Source organism: Cnephaeus nilssonii (genome assembly GCF_951640355.1).
Source record: "Cnephaeus nilssonii genome assembly, chromosome: 4".
NCBI lineage: Eukaryota > Metazoa > Chordata > Mammalia > Chiroptera > Vespertilionidae > Cnephaeus > Cnephaeus nilssonii.
Window position 1 is genome coordinate 98,580,086 of NC_137075.1, and position 13,123 is coordinate 98,593,208.

Consider the following 13,123-nt stretch of genomic DNA (forward strand, 5'->3'; position numbering starts at 1 on the left):
AGAATCACTGATCCGCTGCAACCCGGGCATGTGCCCTGACTGGGAATCGAACCATGACCTCCTGGTTCATAGGTCGACACTAATCACTGAGCCACGCCGGCCAGGGGGTTTAAGTGTTTTTAAAAGAACATGCTTAAGAAGACCGGCTCAGTTCATTTCCCCACAAAAGAGAACTTGTTCCGAACTAACATAGTAACACCTGAAAGGAACTTACTTTGTAATACAAACGTCCTTTGGGATGACCTATTGGAAAGAAAACAAACTGAAAATTTTAAAACCTCAATTTAGTTCTTTGTTGAACTACTTGCTAGCTGTGTGCCTGGGAGGAAGTTACTTTATTTCTGAACCTGAGTTTTCTCAACCATAAAATGGGTTATTTTGAGAACTGGATGAAGTAATCGTTATGGAAAGAGCCCTGCACCGTGCCCGGCTTTATAATAAGCCATCGAAACACAACCACAGGCCCAACGAAGGGATTTCTTTCAACTGCCCCGAAGAGGGGAACGGAGTCCTGAGCTGTGATGGATGTTAAACCTGACAGTCACCTGCACAAATATCTATGGGAAAAGAGGTAAGAATGGTTGCCCTGGGGATGAAGAGATAAGGGGCTGACATGTGTGTGTGTGTGTGTGGGGGGGGGGGGGGGGCACGGGAGAAGAGATAAAGCACAGAACTTATATACTTACTAGAGGCCAGGTGCACGAAATTCATGCACCACGGAGGTGGGGAGGGTGGGGCTGCACCCTTTCCAATCTAGGACCACTCAGGGGATGTCCGACTGCCAGTTTAAACTGGAAGTCAGACATACCTCTCGCAATCCAGGACCGCTGGCTCCTAACTGATCACTTGCCTGCCTGATCGCCCCTAACCACTCTACCTGCGGGCCTGATTGCCCCCAACTGACCTTCCCTGCCGGCCTGATTGACCTCAACTGCCCTTCCCTGCTGGCTGGATCGCCCCCAACTACTTTCCCCTGCCGGCCTGATCGCCCCTGCCTCTGCCTCAGCCCCGCCACCGTGGCTTTGTCCAGAAGAATGTCTGGAAGGTCTCCCAGTCTAATTAGCATATTACCCTTTTATTAGTATAGATATGCATATCTCATGGACAGACACAGACAAAAGCGTGGTGGTAAAGGCCTGGGGGAGGAAGGCAGTAGGGACTGGGTGGAGGGGGGGGATGGGGGACCATCTCTAATACCATCTCTAATACTATCAACAATAATATATATATATATATATATATATATATTTTTTTTTTTTTAAAGAGAGAGAGAGAGAGATAGACACATAAGGGGGACTGTCCCCTCTGACAATACTAGCCTCAGGAATCCTGAGCCACAGCAAAGACAATTCGGACTCAGTCCAGGACTTTGTCAGACAAAAGCAGTAGAGAAATAAACAAAATCCCGAAACAAATAAAAAACTCACAACACACGAGTACTTATTAAGCTCCATGACTCTCAGCTCTGAGCACAGGATTATGGTAGCTCAGAGGCAGAAGACCCTGGTGGCTGTGGGATCACAGAAGTGGGAGAGAAAGGAGCAAGTGGACCCACCCCTGCCCAGGCGCACACTGTAACGCCACCCGCGCTGCAGAAGGAAGACGGGCCCTGGGAGCAAACATGCTGCTGTCTGGGCAGGAACCAGACGCGACCACTGACGGCTCAGCGGCAGGAAATCAACTCCCAGGGCTTTCTTCAGTAGGCACGCGCTCTCCCCCGAGGACCCTCTGCCAGTCTCGGGAAGGGGGACCATGTGCAGGGCTGGGTGCAAGCAGAAGGATGCCAAAGGTTGTCCCCTTGTGTGACACTCACTGAGGCCAATGAGATGAGAGGAGGCAGGTGGAACCAAAGGAGCAAACAGCAGCTACCAGCACAGGTACAGATCGGAAGGGGGTCAAAGGGAACTCAACCGGCCCTACGGATGCAGATGGGAGATCGGCCCTTGGCTTTGTGGCCCAGAGTCTAATCAGAGTAGCTGTTGACTTGATCAGTCTCCTGCCCCCAGAAGCTCTGCAGAGAGAGAGGGAAGACCGCCACCGATCAATGGGAAAAGGTGAGGCAGCCAAGCCGAGAAGTCACTAGTCCAAACCAAAGTGTCATGGAAACCAATGATTTCCAACATGGAATCTCTGCTGGCCTAGGAAACCAAGGCGCCTCCTACCATGCTATCACATGGTCTGCTAACATGTCTGTGTACCCCTCCGTCTCCTCCAGGGGACCATGGACCCCTCCACAATAATGCTCCCTGCTTTCTGTATCCCAGGCACCCAACACCATGCAGACACACAGCACTCGGAGAATCTGCTGAATGGATGGATGATGCCTTCTGCTCTGCTTCTTTTCCACCTGCTCATCGCCTGCTGACACCCTCTGCGATGAAGGCTGGGCTGCTGAGGTTAAATTCCAGCTCCAGCATCTCGACTCTGTGACCCTGCAGAGGTCACATCACCTCCGTGTGGGTGTCCTTCCCCCCAATGAGGTAAATAATACCGATGGTCTCCGACTGATGTTGGTTCAACTTACGATTTTTTTGAGTTTATAATGAAGAGAAAGTGATAAGCACTCAGTAGAAACCAGAAACCAGAAACCAGATTTCAGATTTTAAATTTGATCTTTTCCCACACTAGTGATATGAGGTCCGGTATTCTCTTGTGATGCTGGCAGTGGTAAGATGGTTTTGCCCAACGGTAGGCTAACGCAAATGTTCTCAGCACTCTCAAGGCAGTCTAAACTTGAAAATTGTTATGTTCAGTAGGCTAGGTGCATCAAATGCATTTCTAACGTATGATATTTCTAACTTATGATGCATTTATTGGGAAGTCACCCTATCGTATGTTGAGGATCTACTTTACAGGGTGTTTACTAAATATATGTAAAGGGCTTTAGAACCACGCCTGGCACAAGTATGCCCTCTTCAAGTGTTAGCTACTGCTATTATTTTGATGACTACTTCTTTTTTATTTATTACATTTATTGTTTCTCATCTGCCTCCTTCACAAGGCTCCCTCCACAAGGATAAGGATTTATGCCTGCTTTCTTCACTGATGAATCCCAGGTACCTGGTCAACCCCGATAAATATGTATTAAATGAACAGATAAACCTGAGTTCTTAGATGGCGGAGGCCACATCTTTCTCTGTCTTAAGTTGCATAAACATCCTCACAATGTTCTGTCTTGTTTCCCAATGTAGATGCAAGTTCTCCATTTTTGGTTGAAAATAATAGCTTCCATTTATAAAGTGCTTTCACATCAATTTTCTCATTTGAGCCTCCCAACCACCCTGCCGTAAGTCCCCAGGGGGTCTGTATCTCAGAGCAGCACTACCCGGCAGCTCTGCAAAAATGCCAGGACTTGAGGCCGATGATAATGATGCCAATGTCCCACCCCACCTCACCTGGGAAAGGCCATTTATTACCTGATGAGGAGGAGCGAGCCCACCTCACATGTCTGCATCCATTTACCTTGGGTGTTTTTGTTGCTGTGCTTTCTCCACTAAACAAAAAAGATGAGTTGTTTTTATTTCCTGTCTCCCAAACTGGCATTTTAAAATAATTTTTTTCTTTCTAGTTAAAAAAAAGTAGTGTGTGTTCATTATAAAAAATCTGATAAAAACAAGAAGAGTCTAGAGAAGAAAACTGAAATTACCCACAGCCCCATTTCATATCAGAACTGGTCTTATTTGCAGCAAAACAGAACTGTTTTGCAGAAAGATGTTTGCATGACTTCCTGGCCTCACCGGCTACAGGGAATTCTGGGAGTCAGGAACAGCCCAGGCCTGGAGGGAGGGCGGCTGGGGATGAAGAAGAGGGCAGTTGGCCAAGCTGGAAAGGGGCAGAGGGAAGAGGGTGCCCCTGCCATCCTGCTGACCAGAGTTCTGTCAGAGCAGGACGTGGACACCTGAGCACCCGTGGCCTTCAGGTCACACACACACAGGTGGGGTACCAGGGCCCTGGAAGAGACAGACAGAACCCTTGCACCTGGAGACAGAAAGCCAAGTAATAGCATGGCTGCCCTGCGTGATGCTTTTTTTCTGGACCCTCCTTGCCTATTCTACATCCCTCCAGACTGGGTAGATGGAGGGGTAGAGGGACAAATGAAGAATGCATTTCTAGGTCTGCTCCGACTGACTGGCTGAGGAAACAGTGAGCTATAGCTTCTGAGTTTATACCTGAAAGAGCTGGGAGGGGCCAGGATGCAAGCAGGAGCTACAAGCCGCTTCAGGGGAAGGTAAGCTCACCAGTGCAGGAAGGTGTAGGTCTGAGTCTCAAGTATCCCACCTGCCCTTAGGTGGTAATGTTTCCCAACTGGACCAAGTCATAGGAGCCAGCTCATGGTGGCCACAATGGTTGCCACTTCAAGTTTCTTAGCAGCTAGAGACACGAGCAGACACCGGGAGGTTCCTATAGACCAGAGTATGGAGGCCAGTTCTTTCAAGCTGCTCATCTGTAGGATCATGTACGCGTCTGCAGCTCATTTCCCATTCCTCAAACACAAACTCTTCCCCTAGGCATAGTGCACCCTGCTACGGCATCACCGACAACCAAGAGACCGTGCGCTTTACCGATAAAATTCCTGCCGCGGCGATTACCGGGGACTACGGACCGCTGCTAGCTTCTTCCCCGTGTCAAGTGATGCAAACCCGGGCAGGAAAAACCAGGACCTTTAATTATGTAAGCGGGAAGGATTACTGACAAAGGTCCTCATGCAACTTTGTGTCTGTTCCAGGGAGGGCCCAACGCTCACATCTCAGAAATGAGCCGCCCCGAGTTGTGCAAACCGTTTTTCAATATTGGTTTAACTAATCCCCCTTACTCACCCGCCGACAAACGTCTCTGCTCTTCTGACCTTGGTTTTCCACGCCCCCGGATGAGGCAACCCCCTTGTAGGGCGATAGTTTGTTCAAGTGACGGCGCAGCAGCAATGACCAGCACACGGGAGGGAAGAAAACAAGGGCGTCGATTTCTGAGAGGCACGGCAAGGCTAGTTGTGTAAGGGCCGCTGAAACCACTTCTCCCGTCGTGTCACAGGGCGGGACACTGATCGCTAGTGACGGGAAGCATTTGCACGGAGAGCCTTTTGAAAGCCACCCAGCATCTCTTTGTTGGAGGAACCCAAGAAACCATATCGGTAACAACAAAAAATAACACCCCCGCCGCCCCTTCCTTTGACTGTGTGCTGCCAAGCAAAAGAATCCCTTTATGTCGGACGGACAGAAATTTCATTCGAGGGCACCCAAAACAAAGGCTGCTCGGGCAAGCCAGGCATCCCGTCTATGCCATTCCTTTGCACCTTCGGGAGATACCGGTTTACAGCCACCGAGATGGCGTGTGTGTGCATGCTGCTGCCACAGGGCATCCACCGCACTCCATGCTCTGGAGTTACAGCAAGCCTGGGACGCTGAAATCTATCGAAACCACGTTAGTGGTTGTATGTCGCCCTGCAGGACAGGAACGTCGGAACAAGGCCAGAAGGGCTACTTGGTGGTGTCTGGGGTCATATCATATCAGGCCCGCACCCTGCAGTACCTGGTGGGAGGGGTCAACGAGTGCAGCTGTGAGCCGGGCTTTCCCTGCCCCTGGAGGCTGGGGCAGGAGGGTGGATTTTGTATTTTATTTTATTTTATTTTATTTTGTAATGACACATAATAAAACTAAATAGTCATGGGACTTTTTTTTTTTGAAGCCACATAAGCGTCCTCTTTCAAATCTCTTTCCTGAAGGTCAACGTGTTCCCCTTTTTGCTTTTTCTCTGTTAAAATCCCTCTGCTCCATACCCCTGCCCCCAACCTCAGTAAATACAGGGGTTGAAAGACATAAATTAAAAGTCTGTGTCCCACACAGAAAACTTTCCGAAATCAAAACCACAGACTTTAAATACCTTTTTATTGATTTGAGAGGAAGGGAGAGGGAGAGAGACAGAGGGAGAAACATCAATGACGACAGAGACACTGATCGGCTGCCTCCAGCACGCCCTACCCTAGGAATTGAGCCTACAACTTGGGCATGCGCCCTGACCAGGAATCCAACCAGCGACCACTTGGTGTATGGGATGATGCTCTACCAACTGAGCTACACCGGCCAGGGCAATCCTACTCGCTCTTGAAGCTCCAGCTCAAACATCAGAAGTGCCAGCCACCTGCCTCTGACCTTTGGCGGCACTTGGTCCGCTCCTTGGTAACACCCAAACTCTGGTCTCTCTACTCTCTCTGCCTACCACACCTTGCGAGCATGGGTTACTTCTTCCTCTATCACTGGCCCCACAGGAGGTGCTTGCACACATTTGCTAAAATAAACCAGCAGGAAGATATGAGGAGGAACATGAGGAAAGAAATACCTGTTGTTTTGAAAACTTCACCATGGAGAGAGACCTTTGAAACCAGGGGCTGTTGGAACCTGTGGCCTATTGATTCTCTCACCAATCCCCGTGACCTCTGCTCCCATGATAGATTTCTTGGAAATCGTAAGCAAGCCCGAAAGATAAGCTAACCATTTAAAGAAAGAGAGCGTGTGTGCTCATGCAAGGGGCTTGTGACGACGCCACCGGCACCGGCCGCTCTTGGGCCCGTCAGCCGCCATGACCTTGGACGTTTCCGGAAGGGGCAACACTCGGAACTGCAGCATGCTGAGCTGGAAGGGGGCTTAGAGAGCACCACAGGCAGAATAATGCCTCCCCCGCCCCCCCGCAAGGTGGTCACATCCTCATCTCAGAACCTCGAGCATGTTCCGTGTATCACATAAGGGACGGAGGGTGCAGGGTGCAGATCAAGGTCCTGGGGAGGGGCAGCTTCTGGATCTCCTGTGTGGGCCCCAGGGGATCACCAAGGGCCTTAGAAGCGGAAGAGGCAGGGCAGGTGGAGGAACGTGGGTGACCCCTAGGAGCTGGGAAAGGTGACAAACACAGACTCTCCCTGGAGGCTCCAAAGGAGCACCCAGGAAAGCCCTTGGTTCTAGCCCCACACGACCCCTGTGGACTTCTGACCTTCAGCACTGTAAGATAAGACATGTGTAGGGTTGAAGCCACCAAGTGTGTGGTTCTTTGTTACAGCAGCCACAGAAATGAGACAGAGGTCACCTACTCCCTCCGATGGAGACACTGGAGCCCCCGCAGGTGAGGAAGTCTTTTGTCCGAGGGTCTTCAATCTCAATGTAGAACTCCGTCTCCTTGGCAAGAAAATGAAGAGGCTCGAGATTGACAAATGGTGGGGAAATGATCGCACTACCTGTAGCCATGGACAGACATGACCGAGGGTGTTACACTGGGTTCCATTACAAGGCGGGGTCTGGTTGTTCGGGAGAACGGGTCTCTTGTTGAAAGCCTAAGTTTCTTGGGCAAAAATGACAACCACAGGGTTCAGATGAGGCCAGGTGGTGCTTGCTCAGTAACTCAAGTCCAGAAAGATGCAGTAAGCCTTGAACTTGCATCAAACTCAACTGCTTTATATTACCCTGCTCTGTAATTATTTATTATAACTAACTGTACATTACATTGTATCACATCCCATCTGTCCATCGGTCTGTCCTGTCTGTCTTGCTCCCCCACTGAAATGTAAGCCCCACAATGGGCAGGACCGCCAGCACATCATACAGACACTAAGAAAAACTGCTAAATGAATATGAGGGACTCAATCATATGGCTTGTTAGATAGAGCATTTCCGGCTGCCTAACTTCCCTGAAATCCTTTCTCCTTCAGGAGCTGCTCTTCAGCAGTCTCCACCCATAAAACCTCTCTGACTCCATTTTGGCGGAACCTTTCGCCCTCGGCACATCTTACGCTCCTAGCACCAGAACAGCCCAGCCCTGGGAATCGTTCCCAGGGATCGATTTCAAGCGAGGGTGCTGGAACCCTCCTCTGAGGACTGTGGCCTCAGGCGGTCTCACCAGTTGTTTACCTGGTCCACAGGGCAGGAGCACGCCTCCCAACCCCCAGGCCTGTTACTTCTCTGAAACAAGCTGATGTGCCTCTAATTTAATTTGCACACAGATCCTGGGGATGTCTGGAACTAATCTGATAATCTTTAAATTACTGTGTTTCCCAAGTATGCCTCAGCTGCCAATATCATATAGGGGGACTTTAATGTGAAATAATAACTTTAATGAGGTCAGTGGCTTCTAATTTCTTACCCGATTCCTCATTATTACAGGGCTGGAAATGGACACGTGTTCACCAGCCGAGAGGACACACGCTCAGTGCCACCAGCGGGACAATGGCATCGGGGTCACCTGGGCAGTTCCATCAGTTACACGCAGAAAGCAGAATAATTTTACTTTTGTCTGTTCTACTCGGAGCTATCCCCAGCACCTGGTACATGGCAGATGCTCAGTAAGTGGTTGCGGGATAAATGAATAAATCCAAATTTTTAGGTGAGAGTATTCCGAGCTTAAAACCTGATAATGAATATCAATAACATGGCATTTACTGAACTACATCAAGGGTGCGAGTGAAATGTATCCATTTCTAAACGGTTCGGGGGAGATTTATAAATTAAAATTCTGGCTCCTGGAAGACTTCTACCTTACCACCCTGGCGGCCCCAGCAATGACAAACAGACAACGTAATTACAGACTGCCAGTAATTAACATACACCAGCTCTAGCAAACACGAACATTTAAAATGAACAATTATATACTAAAAAAGAGACGGCAAATGATCAACGGGGGGAAAAGGGCAGAAAATCTATGAATGAGATGGTGATCAACAGTCAGATGTAACTCACTCCGCTTCCCTCCTCCCCGAGAGCGTTTCCAGCCGGGCGCAGTCAGGGTTTCCCCATCAACCCCTGGGACCAGAGAGCTAAACTGGTATCACCGGGCAAGCGGCGCTCCTGGTCGTCAATAACCTGCAGCTTTGTGGGAACAATTAGGAGGCGCCCATCTCTTCTCTGGGAGACTTATTCCAGCCCACCCATCTTCCCTTGTTAATTTCATAAACTGGGTTTAAGCAGAGAGAAAGATGTACCTTTTTTTTTTTCTGTCCCTCAACTTCTTGGGGGGGGGGGGGGGGAGAGTGGGGATGAGAAGAGTTTTAACATCTTTCCCATTTAAAATGCAAGTAGAATACTTGCAAGTCACTCTCCCTCTTCAGGGCCAGAAAACCGGACGGGCATTTATTTATGTACTATGTCTAGTAACAGAAGCACAAGGCCCGTAGGTGAGTGAGAGAGTCACAAGACAAATGAAAGAGACGTCGGTGCAAATGAAGTTTTACTGCAGAGGCGAGGACCAAACTGCACTGTCAGGAGCAGGTTCATGAAGTCGAAGTCCAACACGACACGGCTGCCTCAGGGACCCATTGTTTAGCCTTAGCCCAGGCCCCTCCTGTCACTCATTTGGCTTATGGTGACAGTAACAGTGATGATGATGATGATGATACTAATGCTAGAAGCCATCAGTTACTGAAAACTTATCATGTGCCAGGTACTTCAATATGTTCCTTCTATCACTCAAAACAACTTTGCAATGACAGTCTTATTATTGTTATTCTTCTTGTTCTCATTTTAGAGATGAGGAAACTGAAGTCCAAAGAAGGTCACGGGGCTCATAATTCTAGAGCTTAGAGAATTTGAACCCAGGTCAAAGTCTAGAGAACTAGTTGACCCCCAGACAACCTTGCCCTATAATGCCACGTTCTTTCTCTGTTGTTCAACCAGGGAAAACTGGTCAGGCCCTGCTCTGTGTGATCTGGACGTCCCCCTGCGCTAAGAATTCAAAGGCCAAGTCCAGGCTTGCTGAGGAACTCAGCATGACCTGCCATCAGCCGGGGATGAGGAGAGAACCGGGAAAACCGAGCTGGGGCGGGGTGTTGCCTAGGTACCCCGATTTCTAAGCAAATACCACCAATCAGATCACTCTCCCTAAACAAAAGTATTTCTAACTGCAAAACTGATTAGGCACTTGGATCACTATCTCTTTGGAAAAGGAGGCGAAGTAAGAAAAAGAACAATTCAGTAGGGAGGGGAAAATGAGCAATGGGCTTCAGCAGGAAATACACAGAAAAAGCAATACAAATGGCCTTGGCGCTCACTCAATTAAGGAATAACAAATGTCACTTCGCAACTCTGTAGAATGCCAACTACCCGGGCTGCGTCCACACAGTGAGGAGGGCAGGTCTATATGCACCAACACAGAATACCATCATGATCAGAATAATGTACATGGAACCGACTGGCATGGCTCAATAACAGAGTGTCGACCTATGAACCAGGAGGTCATGGTTCGATTCCTGGTCATGGCACATGCCCGGTTGTGGGCTCGATCCTCACTGTGGTGCATGGAGGCGACAGCCGATCTATGATTCTCTCTCATCACTGACGTTTCTCTCTCCTCTCTCCGAACCCCCCCCCCCCCCCCCGCCCGTCCCTTCCTCTCTGAAAAGAATAATGTACATGGAATGTGTCCATTTGCACAAATATGCACACACACTCAGGCATGCAAAGGCATCAGCTCTCAAACGGCACATCAGAAACTGGCCATGCTGGGTACTTCCGTGGGGAGGACGCGAGGGTCTCCTTTGACAGGAGGATGACTTTCTTTTCATTATATGTTTATGTACTTTTTGATGTTTTCCACGACATAATAAAAAGAAAAGGAGAAAGGAACCTGAGTGTGCAGTGGCAGTGACCTGCCTGGGGCCCGCGGATGGTCCGTGCAGGGCTGGCCTGGCTCCCAGGACCCCGGCTCCCAGCCCCCGTGCTCCCACAGCAGCGCATCCGCACCGACAGCTTGCTTCTCTGGCCTCACTCATACCTGCCTCCAATAATCCCTCCCGGAGAAACTGCAGCGACCTTCCTGGCTCCGTGACTTCCTTCATTAGCTCTGACTCTGATAAGCCTCCATTTCCCAATGAGTGCCACCCCCGTACCACTGACAGTGGGGTCCTTTGAGTGACCAGCAGGGAAGGACAGTGGCTGGGCCAGCCAGAACTCTATCCGTGTGACACTCCACGCAGAGTGAAACAACCACGTTACTCCTCGATGCCCCGCCAAAACGTGTGGGTGGACATTAGGTCTGTGTCGAGAGTTCATGTCAAGGTCAAGTCCTCATCATGTGCACAAACACTACTCAGTATGTGACCGTCCCTAGGAAGTTTTCTTACTTTGGGCCAAGCATCTACCCATCCACGTCCTTATCAACCACCTGCTGCTCTCCATACACACCCTGGGGGTGGCCACTGTGGGCCCGTGAAAATGTGAGGCTAACCGCCCACTGCGGCGGGAGCGGACAGCTAGGGGTCTGCACTTTGGAGTAACCAGAACAGGAGGGCTGGCTTTCTGTCTGCATGACATCAGGTAATAAATATATTTACCTTCCACCCTCAGTTTCCTCACCTATACTGCGGAGACTTCGGTACCTAAGGAAAGAACCAGAAAGTCTGCTGGACCTGTGGACACAGTCACTGGAGCTATTCAGAGCGCTGCTCCCTTCACCCAGCTAAGCAGTAGGCAGTTGACCATCATCATCTCTCGAGATCCCATGCTCTTGCCCTCAGAATGGGTGTCCTGGAATCGGCGTTTAGGCTCCTAGAGAAGAGTGGGGCCATCGCCGAAGGCTGGCTGGGGCTGGGGACGCTGTCCTTCCCACAGGAGAATACAGGCAGAGCGCTAACGGGCATGCGGGGCCGGCCTTCCGCAAGACGCTTCCTTCCCTAGGAGCTGCCTCTTGCTCGGTCACCATGTTTGCACTTCCTGACACGGGGCTCCCGGACCAGCCGGCTGGACCAGAGTGAACACATGAGTTCCGTTCCACCAGTCAGGATTCCAGCTGCTCCTGGGAATGGGGCACTTGGGGCTGACAGATGGCCAGTCCACCTGGGCCACTCTCGTCCACAGAGGACACTTAGCCTGAAAGCTACAGCTGACCGCAGACCATGTGCGGCGTTCGAGAAGACACAGAGGACCCAGAGAAAGGAGCAGAGAAGGCATGCGTGCTGCCCGCATCCCGGCAACCTTCCGTTTCCCAGTCCGATGACTCCCGGCTACACGCCTGGCCTTGGGTCCTGCGAGACCCTCAGTTGTGCCTCTAATAGGTCTCTCCCTGTCTCTATTTCTTCTTCTTCTTTTTAAAATGTATCTTTATTGTTGAAAGCATTACGGATGTCACCTTCCCCCACAGTGACCTCCTCTACCCTGCACCCACCCTCCCCTAGACCTCCAGAACTATCGTCTGTGTCCATGGGTGATGCCTATGTGCATAGAAGTTCTTTGGTGAATCTCTCCCCTCCCCCCTTCCCTCTGAGATTTGTTAGTCTGTTCCATGCTTAAGCTAGCTGCTTTCTGATGCTTGCAACCAAAGAAGTCTAAAATATTCCTGATCCCATCGTCACCAATCCCAATCAGCATCTGAGAATGGCCCGTAGATGGCACTTTCCATTCTGAGACAAAGAATTACTCTAAAAACACGGAATTTGTGGCATTACCTTTATTTTGCCTGATTGCATTACTCAAACAGAAAGAGCTATGAATAATAATAATAAAGATACCATCAAAGCAAAATATTTGACACTCACAAGATTAAAAGCTGAATACAGTAATCTTCTCATAATCATCACGGGATATGCAACACTTCATCAACAATTACACTGGGGAATGCGGGAGGCTCGATGCTTCAGCACCAGGGAGAAGCCAAGGAGAAAGCCAGGAAATCAGCGCGAGGGGAGGAGGGAGGGTACCCGATCTAAACACTGCATGCATTATTGTAGGAGTTTCTGCATTTTCCTATCAATGCTATGCATAAAAAATTATAAAAACAATCCAAGAGTACACCCCCCAAACCAAAACAGTCTAGCAAAGAGCTATTTTTAAAAACCACTTAGAGTATTCACACATGGTGGCAGAGTTCATTAATCAGGGCGTGTGTTGTTGTTTTTTTTTTTTTTGGTGTGTGTGTGTGTGGGGGGGGGTTTGCAATCAGCATTATTGAGGTATAATTTATACTTCCTTTACATATGAGTTTCTTCAACCAGCTTTGCCTCCTGATGGGGAAAAGGCCTGAGAAGGCTAGAATGGCCTGAGCTGGGAGGCAGAACCCGATGGGGCCACAGGTCGGGGCAAGGTCAGCCGAGAAAGGGAAGAAGACAATCCCCTCCTAGGAGCCCGGGCTCACATCCCCTGAGAGCCTGCCAAGTGG

The 13,123-nt window shown here is 49.7% G+C and overlaps 1 protein-coding gene across 6 annotated transcripts in view; it reads right to left on the reverse strand.

The window, feature by feature from the left end:
• Positions 1 to 13,123, reverse strand: part of FOXN3 (forkhead box N3) — a 362,669-nt gene that overhangs the window by 62,154 nt on the left and 287,392 nt on the right. The window lies entirely within an intron of this gene.